Source organism: Ursus arctos, unplaced genomic scaffold (assembly GCF_023065955.2).
Source record: "Ursus arctos isolate Adak ecotype North America unplaced genomic scaffold, UrsArc2.0 scaffold_2, whole genome shotgun sequence".
In the NCBI taxonomy this organism is placed as follows: Eukaryota; Metazoa; Chordata; class Mammalia; order Carnivora; family Ursidae; genus Ursus; species Ursus arctos.
Window position 1 is genome coordinate 82,439,431 of NW_026622874.1, and position 23,472 is coordinate 82,462,902.

The following is a 23,472-nucleotide window of genomic DNA, read 5'->3' on the forward strand; positions in this document are numbered from 1 at the left end:
CGATGGATCCTGGCAGAGAAGAAAACCATCAGAAGCCTAACACCTGTAGTGGAGGGGAGGGAATGTGTTAGAGCCAACGTGGCCATCCCCAGTGTATCCCTCTCTGCTGAACAATTAAGAAAGTTTGGGAAGCAGCTAAGAAGCCTATGCTCCTCTTTGCTCGGTTGAACCGCACGTGTGCGTATAATTTTTTAAAGCTCAGTAATAATTCTTTGTGTGTTTAATGCTTGACAGTTTGAGAGGGCTTTCATCTATCTTCTTTTATTTAATTCTTAGGGCCACCCTTACAGTAGGGTTTCTTGTTCCCATTGCACAGATGAGGAACTTGGGGTTATACCTAACTTCGAAGTGGACAAGCGGGGTTCCTCTTCTGCAGCTGCAGTAATATGGAGGAGCTGCCCAATGCTCACTAAACACTACCCACGGTAGCGTCTGCTCTTCTGCGCCCCAGCCATGTCAGGGCTTCCTTTGAGCTCTGGCATCTACCTCGAGCCATTTGGGGCTGGCAGCTCTTGGGGCTCCCTTTCCTCCCAGTAACGCACATGCCTCTACACTCACCCCCTTCTTCTCTGACTTTGCTCTCTATCAATCCTGAGGAATCTGTTCTCAGGGCAGGGAACACAGGCTTTCACTGTTCACACAATCTTCTACATCTTTTGTCTTCTGCCGAAACACAGCTTTCAAAAAACAAAAGGAAGATCAATTTCTTTGTTTTCTGGATGTCTCTAAGTCCTCTCTTTCCCTAGCTTGAATATCTACACTCTGGGCTTGGGGGCAGTGTGGGTCACTCTGCCAAGAAAGCTTTCCTCCTTTCATGTGTCTTGACCCAAGAAAAGGAGGTGGTCCCTTCACCCAACAAACAGTTCCCATGAGGATTTTAGAGGCTGCTAGGTAACCAGCCCTCCATGCGTGAGGTTCTGAGAGAAGGAGGTCCTAGCTCACTTGGAAACACTGACTAGAAGCAATGTGAATGCAGAAAACAGAGCTGTCACTGTGGGCAGCCAATCCGAATGGACCATCAAGGTGAATTCCTAAGTTTCCTACTGTGGGTGTTAAAGCTGTTCCCTGTTGTAGACCCAAGGCTGGGTGTCTAAAATATCTACCAGTCTCAGGGCGCCTGGCTGGCTCAGTGGGAGGAGTGTGCGACCCTTGCACTCAGGGTTGTGGATTCAAGCCCCATGTTGGGTGTAGAGATTGCCAAAAAATAAATTTAAAAAATACCCTCTAGTCTCCCTCATCTTAAAAATATTCTCCCTTGATTCCCCATTACCTGTCTCACTACTGCTCCTTTGGCTCTCCCCCTTTTCAAAGTCAATTTTTGTGATAAGTTGTCCACACTTAGTTTGTTTCTCCTCTTCAACTCATTCAAAATGGCTTTTTTTAAAGGTTTTATTTATTCACTTATTTATTCGAGAGAGAGAGAAGGAGAGAGAGAGACAGCAAGCGAGGAGGGGGGGAGCAGAAGGAGAGGGACCAGCAGACTCTGCACTGAGCAGGAGCCCAACACAGGAGCTGATCCAACAGTGCCGAGATCATGACCTGAGCCCAAACCGAGAGTCAGACGCTTAACTGACTGAGCCACCCAGCCACCCCTCAAAATGGCTTTAATCAGGGTCATCAATGGCCTTGTCCATAAATCATAAGTCCAAGGATATTTTTCAGTCTTTATCTTGCCAAGCCTCTTAGCAGTGTTCAACATACTCCCTCTACTCCCTCTTTGCAATGCGCTTCTTGGTATGACACCACACCTGTTTTCCACCTGTCTCTGGCCAGCCTTTCTCTGCCCCCTCTCTCCCACTGCCCTCCCTTTAAGACTTTGTTCCTCAGGACTCTGTCTTGGCCCCTCCATTGCCCCTGTGCACTCTTCCTGAGCAAGTCCATCCATTCTCGTGGCCTCAGTCTCCATCACCTCCCAAATCTGTATCATTTGTTCAGAGTGTTCTCTTGACCTCCAGACTTCTGTGTCCAACCCCTGCTCAAGCCCATGTCCCACATCTCAAATTCAATGTGAATCCAATTGAAATCATCTTCTCCAAGAAAAGATTCTTCATCCTGTGTTCCCTCCTAGGGAGAGGAGAGGCACCACTGGTGCCACCAGTCAGGGGCTCAAGTCCCAAACCTGGCCATCACTTTTGACATGTTCTTCACATCTTCATCAGGGAGTTCTGTCCAATCACTTCCAAAATGTCTGACCCACCCTTTCCTGTCCTACACACTGTCACAACCATGGTACAAGCCACTCTCCTTTCTCCTAGACAGCTGCAGTTCCTGCTGCCAGAGGGAACTTTCTAAACCCAAAATTGGAACATGCCATCCTCCCATTTAAAACCTTTTGATGTTTTCCCATTGCCCTGAGGATGAAGTTCAAAGCCTCAGTGGGGCGTGCATGGCCCTCCTTGCCAACACGGCTGTCTCATCTCTTGCCCTTAGTCCTTGCATGCTGCTCTCTGCTCAGCTGCCCCGAATTGCCTTCAAAGCATCTCAAACTCACCAGGCTCTCATCTGCCGCTAGTATCTTCCACATGCTGTTTCCTCTTCCTGGGACTCCCCTCTCCCACCTTCACAGACCTGACCTCTCAATTTCAAGTCCCAGCTAAATGTCACCTCCTTGGTTGACGCTGAGCCAGGTCAGCACGCACTTTACAACACTCCTCACAGGTGTAATTTGAAATTACCGCAGCTGTAAAACTGAGGGACTAGACTTGCCTGCCTTGTGTGCTCTGTAGCCTCAGGACAAACTTGGTTTATGGCACACAGTAGGCCTTTCAATAATAGTTATGGAATAAATAAATAGATGAGAGCCCCCTGAGCCAAGCCTGAAGACCAACTAGGAGGTGGATCAATGAAGCTGGGACCTTAAGGTTGATAGCCCCACGTGGGACAGGCCCTCTGATGCCCCAGCCTTTCGTAGGGTCACCTGACAGACTTCTGCCAACAGAGGTTTGTGGAGTCAGCTGGAGCGCTCCGTAGGACACAGAAGGGGCTGGAAAGGAAATTTCCTTAACTCAAGTCTTAATTAAAATCACCCCACCTAACCTTTGTTCTTGCGGAGTAATGAGGTCTGCTCCCTGTGGCCTCCAGCCCTGGAGCATTAAATTAAAGATGCAGGCAGTCCGCTGGAAACTATTAAAGTTATCTCAGACGCTTTCCCCTTGGAAATAGGGAGACACTTCTGATTTTCTTTTAGGTAGCTGCATTGTTGGGTTTGTGTACTGGGTTAGGGCAAGAGAGGGCCTGGGCTGCAATTTCTTCCTTTCTCCATTCGCTCTCCATTCCTTTTTTTTTTTAAGAGCGTAAGAAAAGAGCAGAAAGAGGCACTGGGAAAGGATGACAAACAGATTGAATAATTCAAGAAAACAAGGATCTCCAAGGGTGTGGCAGCGGTGGGATTCGAACCCACGCCATCGAAATGACTGGAGCCTAAATCCAGCGCCTTAGACCACTCGGCCACGCTACCGCCCGTGGTACCCGCTTCCGCTGAAACTATATTAGTCTAATGACGTGGCGTCTCACGCTCCGTGGCCCCACCCTCTTAGGTTTGCGCATGCTCGGTACCAGCCAAGTGTTTCCTGCGCCTGTTGAAGGCGTCTTGATCCCTGGTTCCCTTTTGCGTTGTGGAATCACGGTACTTTTGTGATGGGCAGCAAAAACTACGAACTGAACGCAGCACTACAAAGGAAAGAAGAGTTCCCAAATGTTAAACGTTAATATTCAGTCCTCACGTGTGTGTGCATTGGATTTGCCGTGTGCGGCGTATACTGTCTACGGCCACGCGGGGGCGGTGCCGCGCTGTAGCTTCCTCCCTTTCGGGGCTGCGGATCCCGCCAGGAACCTTGCTCTGCACAAAACCCGGCTGGGTCTCCATCCTGCGGACTCGCCATTCCTACTTCAGGTCAGCTCTGCAAGCCCTTGGTGGCCCCATGGTTTGGTCCCTGCCAACGGGAGGTAAGAATCACCGGTCCAGGTGAATGTTGTTACAATGTCAATGATGTTGTTACGGATTATTTGCTTGTTGGGATCCCTCAAAGGTACCTCTTGTCTGCATATTAGAGAGGGAGAACTGAAGTGCAGAGAGGCTAAGTGACTTGTATCAGCTGCCCCAGGACCCAAGATTCCCCTCCCAAGACCCAAGATTCCCCTTCTTCTGTGCAGGCTATTTCAGTGTTTTCTGTTTTAATGCAATAAATACAGAGCAAATATACAATACATAAGTACATAGCAAATTTCTAACTCCCATCACCCCAAATTAATTGTTAACATTTTGTATGTTTGCTTCAAATATTCTTTAATAATAACTACACTGACCAGTATACATAGATAAGATTCAAGTCTCTTTTGATACCCTCAAGTTCGAGTCCCCTTCCTCCTTCCTCAGGAGTCTCAGATCCTTTTAGTCCACTTTTTTCTAACTTTACGTACTCTTAGGCATATCCATCTCCTTGCATGCTTAAGGAAAATAACAAAAATACAGTATAGTAAAGATATGCCGGTGGGTGTGGTAAGCTGAAATGCCCCCCAAAGATGTCCATAACGAAATCCCCAGAACCTGTATGTTACTTTATGTGACAAAAGGAACTTTGTTGGTGTAATAAAGGAGCTAGAGATGGGGAGATTATTCTGGATTATCCACGTGAACCCAGTGTAATCACAAGGGTCCTTAGAAGAGCAACACAGGAATCAGAGAAGGTTTGAAGATAGAAACAGAGGTCCCAGTGAAACCACAAGCCAGGGAATGCACCAGAAGCTATAAAAGGTAAGGATGCACCTTCTCCCATAGAGCTTATGAAAAGGAACACAAGTGCCTGACACCTTGATTTTCAGACTTCTGACTTCCAGAACTGTAAGATGACTGTGTTGTTTTAATCCACTCAATTTGTGGAAAATTGTTACAGCAGTCATTGGAAACCAGTACAGTGGAAAAACCAGTGCATGGGCTTGGAAATCACATAGTCTGAGACTTGACTGGCTGTGTGACCTTAGGAAAACTACTTCTCCCTGGACCTGTCATTCATCCCTGTGATCGTGGGGTGATAATAATACCCACATCACAGGATTGCTGTGAGAATCACAGTCATTCATTCTGCTGATACTCCTTGAGCATCTGCAGCAAGTCAAGCACTCTTCTGGGTGCTTCATACCCCAGAATGGAGCAGAGGAGGATTGAACACGGTAATGTACGCCATGCACTTAAAGATTTTTATTATTTATTTGACAGAGAAAGAAAGAGAGAGATGAGGAGCAAGGGGAGAGGAAGAAGCAGGCTTCCCACTGAGCAGGGAGCCCAATGTGGGGCTCGATCCTAGGACCCCGGGATCATGACCTGAGCCCAAGGCAGATGCTTAATCCACTGAGCCACTCAGGGTGCCCTGTGTCATGCACTTAAATGTATGTAGTGTGGATGTGGTGGTGGTGACTCCAGGGACCTAAGCTCTCCTCCCAGTACCTCCGTGTACTCACTACCAGAGTTCTTGTCTGGGCGCTGACCACTTGGTGGTGTTTTTCCACGTACATCTCCCTACCCCTCCTTTAAGCAGGTGTTTGAGTCTCTCCCAGGACCATGCTGGGCCTTTCTAGAATGTCATCTCCAGATTGTGTCTTGTTCACCCAAAGCTATCTCCCCAGAACCTAGAACAGTATTGGCCACAAGACTCCTCCTCGTACTTGTGGTTTTGCGTGCTTGGTTAGGGCCACTCCATCTTGTTACATGGGCCCAGACAAAGTCAGAGGCAAATGCTTTGGCTGGAGCTGCCTAACACAAGAGCTCATAGAACTTCAGTCTGGACGTGGCCAAACTGTGGTCTATTCTTCTGGAAGATCACCTGCAGCCACAAGCAGGAAGCAGAGACCTATTTAGGATTCCCCCCGTCATGATTCAGCATTCTGCTATAGTTGGACCATGTGCTGGGAGCAAACTTCTGCCACCCCAACTCTCTCTCTGATAATTTAATTCAAGTGAACATTAATCCTGCACTTACTAGGCCTGACCAGGCAAAGAGCAGGTCTTCTAGGAGAAGGAGAGCTGCTTCCAGAGCTGCCCAGAACCCTCATGCCAAAAATCCCGTGGAAGCAAGGCCATGAGCTCATCTGCTCCACTGAGCAGTTCTCTCCCGGCCTGTCTGGGCTCCCACAGACGTGCTGACTCGGCTTCTGTGCTGATTGATGTCTTCAGGGGTGCAGTTTGAAGAGAGGGCAGCTTCTGGGCAAAGCCAGCCCCAGCCAGGCGAGGGGAGGGGAGGCCACAGAAACCAGCACAACTGGACTGTTTCGTTTTGGGGTTTTGTTTCATTTTGTGAAAGTTTGGGTTTTGAAGTGACATTTAAAAATAACTTTTGCAAAAGTAATACATGTTCCTTGTTGAAACTCGAGGAAACGAGAAGCACAAATAAGTGTAAATTTGAAATGTAGGGGCACCTGGCTGGCTCAGTCGGTAGAGCATGCGACTCTTGATCTCGGGTTGTGGGTTTGAGCCCCATGTTGGGTGTCGATATTACTTAAAAATGACATTTAAAAATAAATAAATTTGAAATGTAAGGCAACCCCACTGTAAAATTTTTTTCAAACATCATGTCATATGTATAAAGTAAAAGCGACATTCTCTTCCTCACCGCCGCTGTCCTTTACAGCTGAATCCCACAGCTCAGAAGTCCCCACTGTAAAGAGTAATCTTGAGCTGTGCTTCTGGATCTTTTCCTAGACAGATGTGTGGGCAAACGCCTCACTCTAATCCTGGGGTTTGCTTTGCAGAAGGCGAAGTGAGAAATGAACCACCCAAAAGACACAAGTGTGGTCATTTCATAGCTTCTGTGAGTCATAACTATACACAGGCCGTTTGATGGTTCTGTGATGGGCTTCACTTCTTATGCCCAGTAGGCCTGGGACCTTCTGAGCCAACGAGGTGAGCCAAGGAGGACTTTCAAGTTGCTGCTTTGAAGCATCTCGCTGTGGTTCCCAAGAGTTGGGGGAGGGGTGTAGGGGATGAATAGTTGGGAGCCAGGATTTTTAGGGCAAAGAAACTACTCTCTAGGGGCACCTGAGTGGCTCAGTCGTCAGGCGTCTGCCTTCGGTTCAGGGCGTGATCCCAGAGTCCTGGGATCGAGCCCCACATCGGGCTCCTCCGCTGGGAGCCTGCTTCTTCCTCTCCCACTCCCCCTGCTTGTGTTCCCTCTCTCGCTGGCTGTCTCTTTCTTTGTCAAATAAATAAATAAAATCTTAAAAAAAAAAAAAAACGACTCTCTATAATACTATAATGGTAGATACCTGTCATTATATGTTTATCTAGACTCGTGGAACGCATCACACCAAGAGTGAACCTTAATGTGAACAATGGACTTTGGGTGATAATGATGTGTCAGTGTAGGTTCATCAGTTGTAACAAACGTACCACTCTGCAGGGGACATCGATAATGGGGAGGCTCTGCCTGTGTGGGGACAGGGGAGATATGGGAAGTCTCTATACCTTCTGCTCAATTTTGCCGTGAACCTGAAATTGCTCTATGACCCCTGTGGACACGGCCTCCTGTGGACAGGGGACCTGAGCAGTGAACACCTGAGAGCCATTTCCCTTCTGTGGCCTGTGTGGCTAGTGTGGTTCTCCATCCCTGTCTGAGCCTGTGCAGAGATTATACCCATGTCCTTGAAGCTGGGAATCGCCACGTATCTGTGATTACAGGGCCAGTGCCCGTAAGAGCTGGACGACTGTTTCTGGTGACCTTTCCTCTGCTGCCACACCGCCAAGCACCAGGGTGAGATGGGGACTCCATGAGTACTTTTTTGGGGGGCTAAACAGCTTTGATGTGGTATAATTCACAGACCATACAATATACCCATTTAAAACGTATAATCCAGTGTTTTTTTAGTATATTCAAAGTTGTGCAACCATCGCCACGATTAATTTTAGGACATTTTCATCATCCCAAAAAAGAAACCCTATACCCATTAGTAGTCACTTCCCATTCTCCCCAAACTCCCTTCCCAGCCCCAGGCAACCACTAATCTACCTTCTGTTACCATGGATTTCCCCATTCTGGATGTTTCATATAAGTGAATTTTTTAAGATCTTATTTATTTATTTAAGTATGAGAGAGCGAGCGAGCACACAGATGAAGGAGCAGAGGGAGCGGGACAAGCAGACTCCGTATTGAGCGTGGAGCCCAATGCAGGGCTGGATCCCATGACCCTGAGATCATAACCTGAGCCGAAATCAAAAGTCAGATCGCCAACTGACTGAGCCACACAGGTACCTCTCTTTTGCTGACTTTTAGATTGGGTTCCTTATCTCTTTATTGTTGAGTAGTAAGAGCTCTCTATTCTAGCTATGAATCCCTATTCAGACACATGATTTGTGAATATTTTCTCCCATTTTCTGAATTGTCTTTTTACTTTAAATAAACAAATATATATATATATATACACACACACACACACATATATGTTTGACACAAAATCAAGGGGTCCTGGGTGGCTCCGTTGGTTAAGCCTCCCACTTTTGATTTTGGCTCAGGTCATGATCTCATGGTCATGGGATTGAGCCCCACATCGAGCTTGTGCTGGGCATGGAGGCTGCTTGGGATTCTCTCTGCCCCTTTCCCTCTGCCCCTCCTGCCCCTAATTGCATTCATGCTCTCTTTCTCTCTCTATCTCTCAAAAAAAAAAATATATATATATATAGAGAGAGAGAGAGAGAGAGAGAGATGACACAATCACAATATTACCTTAGTTGCAGGTGTGACTTTTTGCTTTCTTGATGATATCTTTTGCGTCTTGTGGGTTATTGAGTCCCATAGATTACTCTGGTGGGAAAGGGGGAAAAAACCCAACTTCCTGTTAGTGGAAAGAGGGATTTTCTAACAGAGGCAGGGATTTTGTCCCTCAGAGCTTGAGGAGATGTTTGTCCATGTGAGAGGAGGAAGGGCAGGTTTTGGGACAGGGGGCCAAGGCTGGAGTGTGCTGATGAACGGTCCTCTGTGAAGGGTTTCCTTTTCCTCTTGGACGCTGTGACATCACTGGTATGGGTTCATGTTTTCCCTCCTATATTCTTTTTTGTTACCCAAACTCTTCAGTAAAGTCTGAAGAGCTTTGTGTGATGGTTATAGGAGGAGATTAAAGACCAGGCAAAAACCAAGAATGATCTGGTCCACATCTCTTTGCTGAGGCCACCCAGGGTCCCCGTCTTCCTAAAGCTACTGGAAGTGATGCCTACTTTTCCTTCAGGCCCCCACTCAAATGTCATTTCTTCAGAAGAGCCTTCCTGTGTCCTCTCTCATTGCCTGCCACACTTCTCACTCATGGCATACCTGGCAGTTGAAGTGGCATGGCATAATGACTATGTGAGAAATTTCCAGTCTTCCATTTCTTACCCCATTAGACAGCTCTCCGAAGGCAGGCCTTTCCCCCAACTCCTTAGCACAATACTTGGCATGCAATAAGAGCTTAATAAATATTTGCCGTCACAATGAATGTCCAGAAACCCTACGCTTAAATCCTACAAGCTCAACAACTTTCTGGAAAAGAGAGATTCTCTTTTTTATGCTTGCTAGAAAAGATCCAGATTAGTATCTCATTGGGCTACAGGGATGAAATATGCTAACTGGCCAGGTCTTGTCATCTGTCCACTCTTGGCCCCAGGTCGGTGGGGAGGGCTGTTCTCGCCAACTGAGAATAGGGTGGGCTGGTTTCCTGAAGACTAATCAAGATCCTCTTGCAAAGAAAGGGAACTTCTGCTGGGTGGACAAAAATACAGAGGCTCAGAGGAGTTAATTAACTTGCCCAAGGCCACAGAGCTATAAGTGGTTAAGTAATACAGTGGGGGTTTTTTTGTCTGGCTTTGGACTTGGACAGATTAGCTCAGAGTCTGTTCCTGCCCAACTTTCCCACGGTCAGAATTTCAGGTACAATTTTGTCTTGCCAAAAGCTAGAGGAGTTTTCCCAAGATGACTAAAGGAGCCAACACTTCAACCCAAAATATCTACTAGCTCTTGTATTTTCCAAAACTTGTAGCACAGAGGCCAAATGATGGGTTTCAAGACCATTTTATTTTTTTCATTCACCCCACCACCTTATGAGATGCCGCCTGTCTGTCATCCCCCTCTCCAAGCTGCATGAACTTGAACCTGCTCCCCCCCCCCCCCAGAGGCCACAGCAGCTGGTAAGCTGAAGGCCTTTGGTCTCCCAGGGGAATCTCTTTGCTGGGCTTCTCCTGGGCCAAGACTCAGCATGCCCTCCAGCTTCTGCAATGTAGATGCCCTTTGCCAAGAGGAGCCACCTTAGAAATCTTCTGGGCAGGGACACCTGGTTTGTCTTGGTTGGAGGAGCCTATGACCCTTGATCTTGGGGCCTTGAGTTCAAGCCCCATGTTGGGTGTAGAGATTACTTAAGTAAATAATACTTTAAAAAAAAAGAAGGAAATCCTTTGGGCAAATTTATGTCTAAGACCCTCAGTTTTATGATCCGTGAAGTAGAGCTAATGCAACCTACCTCCCTCGGTTGGTGTCAAGATAGAATGAGATAAATCGCTCAATAAACAATCACTTATTTTTATATTTGAAATAAGAGTTGTGAAATTTCTAAAATTTTACTAGAACAGTATCTGGAAGGATAGAATATCAACATGTTCACAGTAGTTACCATTAGTTTTATATTCTTTTCTTCTTTATACCTTTCCATATGTATCCACTGCGCAAATATCTATTAAGCATTTAGCATGCGCCAAGCCCCATGCTGAGAGTTAGGAATACGGCAATATACTAGAACGGTAAGGAACGTCTAGAGGGGATAGTAAATAATTACACAAATAATTGCAATTTTTGTAAGTGCCTAAGTTTTTACAAAGCAGAAAACAGAAGGAAAAAAAAAAGCAATTTCCGATAAAGATATTTAAATTTACGCGTGGAGACTTAATGAGATGGATTTCTAGTGATTTTGGGAAGGACTTCTCGGATTACCCGCCGGGAGAGCGCCCCTTCGCGGGTGGGTGCTTGGCCAGACCCTCACGGGTGGGGACGCCCGTGTGCTCAACAGGCGGCGAGGCGCGGACTCAGCGCGCTTTTCGCGCTGGAGCCTGGAGACCCTCCTGGCAGCTGCAGGAGCGCTGATGGCCACCGGGGGGCGGCCACGTGAGCGCCGCAGCGTGCGCCCGCCGGACCAGAGCCCCGCCCCTGCCCGCAGGCTCGTGCCCCAGCCCCAGCCCGGCTCTAGCCAGGATCCGACGCCGGACGCCCCGCGCTGCAGCTGTCCCAGCTCCCCTGACTGTCATCTGCGTTCCCGCCCCTGGCCCGCGTCCCCCACGCCCCGAGATCGATCCGACCGCCCTGCGCGGCCCCCGCTGCCTCCCCGGAGCGCCGGCCCGTGCGCCCCGCTCGCTGCTCCCCGGCACTCTCGGGGGGCCCGCCCGCCCTGCACCCTGGAGCACCGGGCCGCGAGCCTCTGCCAACTCCTCTGGATCTTCGCGGCCGTGAGCAGCGGCTGCAGTGCTTGTCCGCCCGAGGGAGGTAAGTGCGGGCGGCGAGTAGCCAGGCGGACGGGGACCGGGATCCGGCGCTGCAGGCCTTGGGCGCCCCGGTGCACCGGCGCTTCGAGCGCGTTGTGTAGTGGCTTGGAAGTGGGGTCGGAGGCGGCGCAGAGAGTGTGTGTGTGTGGGGGGGGGGGACGCTGCTTCTCTGGTTTCGACTCTTTGGGGCTCAGTGTTGGCTTCTGTAAAAGGGGTGGGGGAAGTCATGCAGATTAACGGCAGTGTCTGTTGGGAAAACACTTGGCACACAGTCGGCTGGGAGAGGCAGTTTGGGGGCCTCCGCCCGGGGCTTCTCGGAACCCGCACAGGGTGCGCGCAGCGCTGCCTTCCTGTCTCCTGCAGGGCACCTAGCCGCATCCCCTCCCCTGAACAAGAGGCCTGAATTCCTGGAACCTCGAGGACAGTGTAGACGCGCCCTTGCTGCATTGTTGGCTGCGGGAGGGAGTTTGGGTGTTGGCAGGCTCCGTCGACATGTGCGCCAAGGGCCGGGCATTGATAGGCGAGTGGCGGCGCGGAGGTGGAGGCCTCCCGGGTAAGTCCCGGCCTAGATCTGTCTGTGCTCGGGTGGAGGATTGCGGGCAGCCAGCCTAGCTGCGTCCCTAGTATGAGACATGGGCCGCATGGGAGGGGGCCGCTGCATCTGCTGTGGGGACACTCTGGGAGCCTGACTTCTGGGTCCTCGGCCCTGGACGCTGCTTGCCTTGGGGCCACAGTTTCAGCCAGGAAGTTGAGTGACATAGTCCAGCCCTCTGCTTTTACGGAGGAGGAAACCGAGGCCCAGGGTTGTCGTAACAGCTAACAGGCAAGGTCCACCAGCTGTGGACTAATCTAGCAAGCAGGTGGGAGCCTGGGAACCGGAGCCGGCGACGCCCGCTGTGTGGATGTGTGTGGAGGGGGAGGTGCCTGGGGAGGCTTCCTGGAGGAGGTGATGTTTGAGCTGATCTAGAAAGGATGCCAGTGGAAGGAGGTAGGGTTTGGAGATAGCATATGCACACATTCATTCCTTTGTTCATAAATTAGCTTAACAAGTATGATAAAGCTTCTCAATATGATGTGAATTCAGGTGTAAGGTAGCTGGGATTGCCATCCCCCCTCCTTGAGTTCCCTTCTCAAAGAGGGCAATGTGCAGGGGTTCCAAGTTCTTCTCTTCTGCAGGGGTGTTGGGGGAGGCAGGAGGTCAGGGCCTGATGATCACTTGAAATGGCCCCAAGATTACATAGGATTAATTGTGTACATTCTGCGACTTACAGTTTCTCTCTTTTGTGCTTTTGGTGACAGAACACTACTTTTTGACTGATTAAGGATATAGTCCCGATTTTATCTTGAACTGTTTTTAATGTGCTATGTGGCAGAGATGGCAGTTAGTCACCAGTGCGCTCCATCTCCTCTAACTGGAGTATTGCTGGCTGAATTCCTAGGCTCCCTCACAGTTTGGTGGGCTGCATGACTGCATTTGGGCTGATGGAATGTGAGCAGAAATAGCGTGTACCCCTCTCAAGCTTGAACCCTGGAGACCTCCCTCCCCCACTTCCCACATTTACCAGTGGATCTGGAGGGCTTGGAGGGGAAGGGGCCGGGGCCGGGGGCAAGCAGCCCAGAGTCTGGGTCCCTGAGTGATCGACCTGTGGACTAGAGCCCCCTTTTCTGCCTCCCCTGGGGGTCCATGTCTGCTGAGGAGAATGGGGCTCCAGTAAGCTCTGTGGAAGGCCTGGGGCTGTGCGTGGGACTTGTGGGCTGTGGCCTTCCCCTGGGGGTGGTCTGGCTGGGCTGTTCCACTGGGGAAGAGTGTCTTTAGGCCTTTTTTTTCTCACACTGCTCAGATCCCCCAAAGAAGGCTTGTCCAGTTTTTGGCAGGATTGGTGGCCAGTTGCCGGGACACTGAGAACAGTGTGGAAGAAAGCTGAGGGTCAACAGCAGAAACTTGGATTTGTCCAAGCTCCTTCTCTAGGAGGTCACTCTTTCTGGTCTAGTTCTTAAAGCTGAAGCAGAAAAAATTGATGGTGAGAACTACATCCAAGGTCATACTGGCTGGCTGGCCTGATAAAAAAATAAAAGTTTTTGTTGGAGAAGTCACTTCTGCTGCAGACTGTTGCCTTAGTAAACTGAGAAAGTTCTAGAACGTGATCGCGGTGGCCACCATGGGATGAAAGTGACTTGGATTTTTTTTAAAGATTTTATTTATTTATTTGGGATAGAACACAAGCCAGGGGACAGAGGCAGAGGGAGAAGCAGGCTCCCCACTGAGCAGGGAGCCAGACATGGGGCTCCATCCCAGGACTCTGGGATCATGACCTGAGCCGAAGGCACTCGCTTAACCGACTGAGCGTCCCAGGCGCCCCGCGGCTTGGATTTTTAAATGTTGCTGGATTAAACCCTTGTAGCCAAGGGTGATGGGCGCAAGCAAAAAGGCTTCAGACAAAGGAAGCAGCAGTCACTGACAGTCTCTGGGTCCCCAAAGTCCCAGGGCTGGGGACACCCAGAGAAGCATTTCAAATGGCTAGAAAGTCAGAGGGTGGAGAGTGTTCAGTTCTTCAGCTGTGACATTTTCTAGACCTAGCAAGGACTCCACAGGGAGTGCCTGGAAAGCACGTGGCTCAGCTGCAAAGAATTGCTCCAGGCTGCTGGTTCTCGAACTTTACTGCACAGCAGAACCACCTGTGAGCTTGTTGAAACGTAGATTGCTGGGCCCACCTCCAGAGTTTAATTCAGTGGGCCTGGAGTGAGGCCCGAGAATTTGCACATCTAACAAGCTCCCAGGTGGGGCCACTGCTGTTAGCGGTCCCATGACCAGTTTAGCAAGTGATGGCTGACTGGATTTAGCCTACATTGGCTTCACACCCAACTCCCTCACTTAATAGCCATGTGATTTTGGTTAAGTCACATAACCTCCGTCTTCCTCAGTTTTCTTCTCTGTAGGATGAAGCTGTGCCTACCTCCTGGCATTCAGGGGAGGCTTCCTGGAGGAGGTGGCATCTAACCTGGGACCCGAAGGATGAGAAGAAGAGTTGCCCTGGGGATGGGTAGGGAGGGCAGGCCAGGGTGTATGCCAGGCAGAGGGCACAGCAAGTGTGAAGCCCAGGGAATGGGCTTCGTGTCCTGCAGGGAGCTGAGATGAGCTAAGACGTTAAGTGCTTTGTCAGTGATACTGAAACCCTACAAATCTGTTCTGTGCTACGTGTCTCCAGACAGGATTGCATTTGAGGGAGAGTTAACCACGGTGTGGAAAACGGGCTGCCTGGAACCATCGACAGTTACTCCTGCCTACATTTCTTTGGCCCCAGTGCAGTCACACGGCCCCGCCTAGATGATGCACAGGATCCTGGGAAATGTAGTCCGTGGCAGGGCTGGGAGAGGGCAATAAATCTATTGTGGAGAGCTGTCTGTGCCACAGTAGCTTTTTCTGGTCCTTGGCCACCTCTCCTACCTCTTCTCCACTTTGCTCGCTCTGCTCCACTTTGTTGCACGAGTGCATTTTACAGATGAAGAGACTGAGATTCAGTAACTTGCCCAATGTCACCCAGCTAGTGGCAGAGACCGGACTTAAACCCAGATCTGTTTGTCCCAGAACCCTCTTGGGCTAGATCCTAGTCCTGAGTGCTTTTCGAGGGCCTCCCCATGATCCATGCTTTCCCACTCAGGATCTCAGCTGTGTCTCAGGCTAACTAACCCCCAGATGCCTTGTACTTATAATGGGATAGTCCCTCCACTGCACGCCTGCAATGCCCATGATATCAGTAGAAATTGCCAACTTTTCTCTAGTTACTCATTCATGCAACATGCGTTTACGGAGAACCTGGTGTGGGCCAGGCATTGTGCTCCTGGTTGGGAGCTGGAGAGGAGTGAGACACGGCCCCTTTTGTTCCAGACGTTCACATGGTCTGGCCACCGAGAGCCTGTGTAAACACAGAGTTCCCCTGAGAAGTGAGACATGCTGTATCCCTGGTCTGACCTGCCAGGAGTACAGAGTGTCCTGGGTACATAAGAAGGGTGCCCAGCAAATGTTTAAAAATGAAAATTCAGGCCCTCTTGTGCATTTTGTGAATCGAACCTATGATGACAATATTTTGTGCTTGCATTTTTCTGATTTTTTAAAACAATAAAGTTTCCTCTGCTCCATGACAGTTTTATGTGCACAAAGCTCGGTGGAGTGTGGTGACGTTTTTATGAGCCTCGCCAGAGCAAATGTTGACTTGTCTCCTTGGGTTCGGCTGGGGGGTTGCCATTCTCTTCAGTGAGTAAGCTAATTTCTTCAATTCTAAAGAAATACCAGAAATGGTATGCATGGAGATTTGCTTTTAGGAGGGGAGGGAGACTGGGTCAGGGAAGGCTCCTTGCCCTTCCTCCAGAATCATGTAAGGCAGGGTCTCGTGACGCTATGAACATTCTGAGCTGAATAATGACTTCTGTGTTGTGGGGCCTGTCCTGTGCGTGGTACCATGTTCAGCGGCATCCCTGGTGTCTAGACGCTCACTAGACGCCAGGTGTACTCTGAGAGCTGTGACAACCAGAAATGTCTCCAGACATTTGCCAAGTGTCCGCTGGAAGGGCACCATTGTTCTAGACTGTTCTAGACTTGTTTCCTGTTGCTACTATAACCTAATTACCACACACTTGGTGACTGAAAACAACACAAATTTCTTACCTCATGGGTCTGGAGATCAGAAGTTCAAGAATCAGGGTGTCAGCAGGGCTGAGTTCCTTGCAGAGACTCTACGGGAAATCCATCTTCCTGGCTTTTCCATCTTCTAGGGGAATGCCTGCTTTCCTTGGCTTGTGGCCCCATGCTCCATCTTCAAAGCCAGCTGCATTGATATGGTTTTGGAACATCCGTGAGGTTCAGTGGGGTGGAGTCCGGAGCCCACGACCAAGAAAGAATTCTTGAGATGTGGTTTATTAAAGCACGGGGACAGGACCCATGGGAAGAAAGAGCTGCGTGTTGTAAGGGGTTATATACTGATTATATGCTATGGGGTTGGGGGAGGTAAGGAAAAAGGGAGGTTGAGAAAGTACTTTCATATGTTAAAGAAGACTCTCAGGATGTGGAGGCCTTGCCATTGTCAAGTTAAGGTTGTTTTCCCCCCTAGCAAGGCATTAACATGAGGATAGTTGGGAGCTTCCTGGAAGAAGGTCACACGTGTCCCACCCAGGAGTGAGGGGTGGGGGGGAGGTTGCAGGGTGTCCCCTTATGCTTCGTCTTCAGCCAGCCTTCTGTTCCCTCATCAGCATGGCTTCTTCACATATTTCTCTGTGACCCCCTGCTTCCATGATCCCATTTCTTGAGCTCTGACCCTCCTGTCCCCTTTTTGTAAGGACCCTTGTGATTATAGAGGGCTCACTGGATTTTCCAGGAGAATCTCCCCATCTCAAGATCCTTAAATTAATCACACCTGCAGAGTCACTTTTGTCATGTAAGGGAACCTAATTTACAGGTACTGCTAGCTGTCCTCTGTTTCACAGATGAGGACGCCACCCAGGGGAGACTTCCTGGAGGGAGTAGAAACTTGAGCTGGATTTTGAAGGGAACCAAGGGGTTTGGCAGCAGGCAGGAGAGGCAGTTCAGAAAGAGGGCCCCCTGTGGGGTGCAGGGGCAGGGAGGTGAGGGCTTGGTGGTGAATGGTGATTGGTTCTCGGGCCGGGCAGGTGGAGGTAAGATGCAGAGAGGATGCAGGTGGGCATACACATCTGAAATCAGCCCTTTTATTCTCATATTTTGCCATAAACTCTCTTATTTCTACAATAGTTTAAATAAATGTCTCTTTAAAAAAAAAAAAAAAAAGATTTATTTGAGGGGCGCCTGGGTGGCTCAGTTGGTTGAGTGTCTGCCTTGGGCTCAGGTCATGATCCCAGAGTCCTGGGATTGAGCCCTGCTTTGGGGCTCCCTGCTCCGCTGAGAGCCTGCTTCTCCCTCTCCCTGCTGCTCTCCCTGCTTGTGCTCTTGCTCTCTCTCAAATAAATAAATACAATCTCAAAAAAAATGTTTGAGAGAGAGTGTGCGTGTGCAAGTGGGTGGAGGGGCAGAGAGAGAATGCCCAACCGGACTCCCTGCTGAGTGGGGAGCCTGGGGCCCCGGGCCTAGATCCCACGACCCCGAGATCGTGACCTGAGCCAAAACCAAGAGTCGGATGTCCAACCGACTGAGCTACCCAGGTGCCCCTAAATAAATGTTTCTTCATGAGCACCTACCATGTGCCAGGGACACAGACCTTAGTAAGACGCTGACCTGAGCTTGACTTAGTCACCTCTGATGCTGCACATTTGTCACCATCCCCACCCCCAGTAAATAAATAAAACGCAGCCTGGAAAGGAATCGGTTAGTGCTGTGGAGCCCTGCTCCGTGCCAGCTGCTGTGGGGAAACACAGACTCCAGGAAGGCGCGGCTTACCTTCGAACAGGGCCTTGGCTCCGAGTGGGGAGGCCGGGGATTCAGAATGGGCCCTGTGGCTGCAGAGAGCAGGCCCTTCGTCACTATAATGGGCTTTGGTTTTTGCTAATTTTTTTTCCACCAGCTTTATTGAGATATAATTGACAAATAACAATTGTACCTATTTAAGGTATACAGTGTGATGACGTGATACACGCATGCATTGTGACACGATTACCACAATCAGCCATCTATCACCTCACATGGTTACCATTTCTTGTGTGTGTGAGAACAAATAAGATCTCTTCTCAGGGGCGCCTGGGTGGCTCAGTCGTTAAGCGTCTGCCTTCGGCTCAGGGCATGATCCCAGGGTCCTGGGATCGAGCCCCACATCAGGCTCCTCCGCTAGGAGCCTGCTTCTTCCTCTCCCACTCCCCCTGCTTGTGTTCCCTCTCTCGCTGGCTGTCTCTCTCTGTCAAATAAATAAATAAAATCTTAAAAAAAAAAAAAAAAAAAGATCTATTCTCAGGTAGCACCTGGGTGGCTCATTTGGTTAAGCTTCTGACTTGATTTTGGCCCAGGTCATGATCTCAGGCGTGTGAGATGAAGCCCCACATGGGGCATCGGGCATGGAGCCTGCTTAAGATTCTCTTCCCCTCCCTCTGCCCCTCCTCTCTCTCTCCCTCTCCCTTTCCTTCTCTCTTTCTCAAGTAAATACATAAATAAAATCTTTTAAAGAAAAAAGATCTATTCACAGGGTACCTGGCTGGCTCAGTTCGAACAGCGCGGGACTCTTGATCTCAGGGTCTTGAATTTGAGCCCCACGTTGGGTGTAAAGATACTTAAACTTTTAAAAAAGATCTCTTCTCTTAGTGAATTTCAGGTATACAGTTGAGTATTAATAACTATAGGTACCAGGCTGTACATCACATCCCCAGGACTTTCTCATCTAGCACAACCGAAACTTCATACCCTTTGACCACCATCTTCCTGTTTCCTCCACCTCCCAGCCCCTGACAACCACCATTCTGCTCTCTGTTTTTAGGACTTTGAGGTTTTTTCACTTCCACGTATAAGCGAGATCATAAAATGTTTGTCTTTCTTTGTCTGGCTTATTTCACCGAACATAACGTCCTCCAGGTTCATTCATGTTTTTGCAGATGGCAGGATTGTGTGTTTTTTGCAAATGACAGAACGAATTACATTCCATTGTGTATATACACCGGATTTTCATCATCCATTCATCCATCTCTTAGGTCGTTTCCGTATCTCGACTCTTGTAAATAATGCTCGGTGAACAGGGGAGTGCAGATATCTTTTCAAGACAGGCTTTTCTCTCTGGTTTGAAGGAGACCGAGGACTCAAGCTAGAGCCCAAGACACCCTTGGAACAAGCCAGGGGCAGCCCAGGGCAGCCTGCCCCTGCTCTCTTCTCCTCCCCCAAGGTGCCCCGTCACAAAGCGGGCTGTCCCTTCTCTGCCCGGCATCTCCTGTCATTGCCAGGTGAGAGAGTCCCTGCCGAAGCTGTCCATATATGTCACTTATCTATATTTCAGTAAAAATTACTCATCTTTGAGGTCAGTAGGAGCTAAAGTAGCTTCTGCTTTCTTATCAGTTATTTGCAGCACAAAACCCACATCTTTCCTTCTCTCTCACGGTGAGTTGAACTCACACTGAACTAACTGTGAGAAACCCCTAGCTCCTTCTGCTTGGTGGCATGACAGCGTTCTTAGCATGGGGTCTAAAGGAAGCAGGAGAAGACCTGCCAGTCTGGGGGTGGTGGGAAGGGAAGTAGGAAGTTCAAGGGAAGCTCAAGTGTCATTTATCATACCAGGAAATCAATAAATAAGGACCCAAATAGATAAGAAATAACAGAGAAACCATATTATTTAGGGATGTGGCAACAACTACCTGAAGTACCGGCTAGACAACCCCAACTGCAGAACCTGAGAGTGGGGGAGAGGCAGATCCCCGAGCAGAGGCAGGTGCGTGATGCAAGGTGGCCTCTGAGTCACCCTGTTCACCGTGGTGCGGTTGAGGACTAGGTGGGTTCTGCCGTGCTGGGCACGTAGTAATGTGTGCACCGGCCGGCTCAGCAGGGGCCGTGTTGGCTCTGGGGTGCCGGCTCCTGGGAGTGGCAGGCAGGAGAATGCAGTTCATTTCTGCTAGCGAGGCAGCTCGGGGGGTGGGGGTGGGGGTGGCGAGAGGAGCCCCAGGGAGGACCAGCGGTCAGTGTGGCTTGGCCCACAGGTCTTGACCTGGACATTGCAAACATTGTTTTCTGTCCCAGCCACTGCCAGAGGAACCTTTTATAGTGAGACCCAGTAAGAGCAGTGGTTCCCTGGCCAGAGCCTAAAATAGCCTGTCCCCTGAGGACCCCTGAAGAAGCTTGGTTGGCTGCTAACCAGGTATCCAGGTTACCAGCGTGGCTGGGCTCCAAGGTTCAGCTCTGGTTATTTATGATGATAATGCTAATTCTCTGTCTTAGTGCTGGCTCTGTGCTGGCGCCGTCAAGTTAACAGGGTGGGTAAAACTCTTCACCCCGGATGGTAGCAAGGAAGCTGAGGCTTGGGAGGTAACGTCCCACAGCTAGGAAGTGGCAGAGCTGGGGCTTGAACTCCAGTCTGACTCAACTCTACTCAGCTGGCTCTCCATACAAATATTTTCCCAGGGCGTGTCAGGGACTGGGAAGGGAAAATCTGGATCCCTGAGTGAGGACAGAGGACCCTTCTAGAGAATACAGACGTCTTGCAAGCTGGGGTCCTGCTCCTGGTCTCAGGCTTCTCGCTAAGAGGAGCAGGCCCCTGTGGGCAGAGGGAAGCCCAGGTCAGATGGAGATTCCTGGGAGGCCAGGGCCCTGGCTGGTGTTGGAACAGGCATCACAGGCCTGAGTTATGGGCCAGTGAGGGCTCCTTGCCTTCCTAGGGGAATCCAACATCCTCCAGGGCCCAGTCTTCCTGGGCAGAAGTGGGAGTGGCTGCCAAGTGTGGGCTCTGGATTGAGGCCACAGTTTTCCCAGGCTGATCCTACCCAGGTATTGACTTATCATTAAGAGATGTGGTGTGACTTTTTATGGGAGAGATGGGGTTACTGGACCAGACTGAATTAGCAAGTAGTAGGGGAAAAAAGAAAATTTCAGTTGATTATAAAGTTTAGATAGCAGGGTCTGCAGATTGTGAGTCCCCATGATGTAAGATTATGCTGCCCCAGGCTCCCTCTGTCTCATGGCTCTGCCATCCACAGCTACGGTTTCCTCTTCCTGGTTAAAAATAGCTGCTTGAGTTCCAGCCATCACACCTCTGTTCCAGCCAGCAGGAAGGAGGAAGAGTCCAGAAGGGCACATTCCCTCCCTTTAAAAACTCTTCCCTAAAGTTAAAAACAGGCTTTCTGCTTATATCCCCTTGGCCAGAACTTGGTCATATGGTCGCACCTAACTGCAAAGGAACCTGGGAAGTGTAGACCTTATTTTGAGCGGCCATGTGCTTAGCCAAAAACCAGCGGTTGTTATTAAGGAGAGAACAGCTGTTGGGGGACAGTTAGCAGGCGCTGTCACAGCTGCCTTAAGAGCAAATTTATGACAACGGAAAAACCATCAAACAGCTCCTGCTCTACTCAGTTCTGGAATATACATCACGTTCCTGCTGAGTACGGGCGCTGTGCCAGGCAGGGTCCCAGCTGCTTGTCTGAAGTGCCTTTTGTTTCCCCCGGGGTCAGGGAGAAGGTCAGATCTGTGGTGAGACGTGGCCAGGGGTTGGGGTTCTGCTCATGATTCCCAACCTCAGGCCACTTCCCCACTCTGCTCCTCTCGCAAATGGGGGAGTTAGCGAGATGAATCGATTTAGTCAAGGTCACGAGCAACACAGCTTGGATTTGTACCTGAGTGCAGGCTCCTCACTGGGCTACACTGCCTGGAGGTCTGTAGACCGAAACTGTGATTCCGGCCCCCTGCCCGGCACTTTCCCCGCCCCCAGAGGCCGGTGACCTGGCTGGGTCTGCTGGCAGCTCCAGGCACCGCACTGCCTTGGTCAGCAGAGGTTCCGGCCAAGGGCTGACCAGGGCAGAGTGAAGCACCAGGGCTGGGAGCGGCCAGGAAGGCAAGGGCGGGGAGTGGGCCCAGGGCCCTGGGCAGTGTTTGGTAACAAGCAGGGTCAGGTGGCTGACGCATTGGCTCCAGCCCCTGACTGTCTTGCCCACAGGGTAAGAACCAACTTTGCAGTTGACGCCCAGATCAGGGATTTTCAAGAAATCACCGCGGGTGGCGCGTTAAGGAAAAGGAATGAAAAGAAAGTAAAGCAAAACAGAACGCGGTCGAATAGAAGATAGCAGAGTGCGTCGTACAGAGTAAGGCCGCGTGCGGTGTTCTGCAATCTTGGTGAACATTTTGGGTGCATCGAGGTAGGGTAGAAATGTCTTTCCCCCTATGGTAACTGTTAGGAAGGAGCCAGAGCGTCCGATCTGGAAGGCTGCCTGCCGATGGAAAGAGCCGTGAAGAATAAGAGGAATCATTGCCTTGATCGAAAAAGTTTTAAAATTGTTTTCACTTATTTGTTATTTTATGTTGAAAGCAGTCCAGCTTTGTAAAAAGTGACAACAGCATAGAAGTGTATAAAGTTCTTAAAAGTCCCCCCCCCCCCCCCCCCCGCCCCCGCCAAGCGGCCAGCTTCCAGTGCTACTGCCCACCGCGGTGATGAGGGAACAGAAGGCTCGCCGAGGACAAAGCATAAGCTGACAGCCTGCAGCCTCCCCCCCACCCCACACTCCTGGGTGGGTGACCTTCTTCCAGGAAGCTCCCAACTATCTTCCTGTTAATGCCTTGTTAGAGGGGGAAACCACCTTAACTGGACAATGGCAAGGCCTCAGGTGTCCTGCGAGTCTTCTTTAACATATGAAAGTACTTTCTCAACCTCCCTTTTTCCTTACCTCCCCCAACCCCATGGTATATAATCAGCCACCCCTGACGACCTGGGGCTGCAGCTCTTTCTTCCCACGGGTCCTGTCCCCGTGCTTTAATAAACCACCATTTTGCACCAAAGACGCCTCAAGAAATCTTTCTCGGTCGTCGGCTCCAGACCTCACCTCACCGATATCCCCAAACCACATCGTTTGGCGCCCGTACGTGGAGCTTTGAGTCTTTACATCTGGACTCTGAGCTTCAGTGCAAAATTGGTGAGTACTTCTCTTCTTTTACTCTCATTCCGGGGACTCTGCAAGGAGCCCGGTCTTACTGGAACACTTTCATGTCTATATGTCAGGCTGCAATCCTCTAGCCCGTGGCTACTCTGTGGGGAGGAGAAAGCCTGCCTGGACGTTAGTACCCTGGCCTAAGACCCAGAAACTTGATGCCTTCTCTTTATTCCTGTCTGTCTTGGGCACGGGGCAGCCCCCTCAGTGACTAGCACGACTGCCAATCTTAAGGCTACCGTGTGAGGTGTCCTCCTGGTTGATCTGATGTGATCCCCTCCACATCTCTGGTCTAGCAACTTCTGGCCGCGGGACCTCCACTGGGAGCCGGCCGAAACCAGTACCCGATGGAATTACAACCCAACCGGGGACTGTTTCCTAGGGAAGTTGGCTGTAAGGACCGCATGTGCTGGAATGTCGCTTAG

At 50.1% G+C, this 23,472-nt stretch overlaps 1 protein-coding gene and 1 non-coding gene across 5 annotated transcripts in view; one reads left to right on the forward strand and one right to left on the reverse strand.

The window, feature by feature from the left end:
- Positions 1-973: 973 nt before the first annotated feature.
- EEF2K (eukaryotic elongation factor 2 kinase) overlaps positions 974-23,472 on the forward strand; it is a 76,586-nt gene continuing 54,087 nt past the window's right edge. Inside the window, exon 1 of one of the 4 annotated variants that reach the window (XM_048224630.2) lies at positions 974-3,945. The gene's annotated coding sequence lies outside the window, so the exon portion shown is untranslated. Of the gene's footprint in view, positions 3,946-11,174; positions 11,487-11,738; positions 12,039-18,710; positions 23,033-23,472 lie in introns of those variants that run through there. The other 3 variants (XM_026515585.4, XM_048224627.2, XM_044390327.3) reach the window with 3 other exon arrangements.
- On the reverse strand, positions 3,376-3,457 carry TRNAL-UAG (transfer RNA leucine (anticodon UAG)). Its single transcript has one exon. It is a non-coding gene; the product is annotated as a tRNA-Leu (tRNA).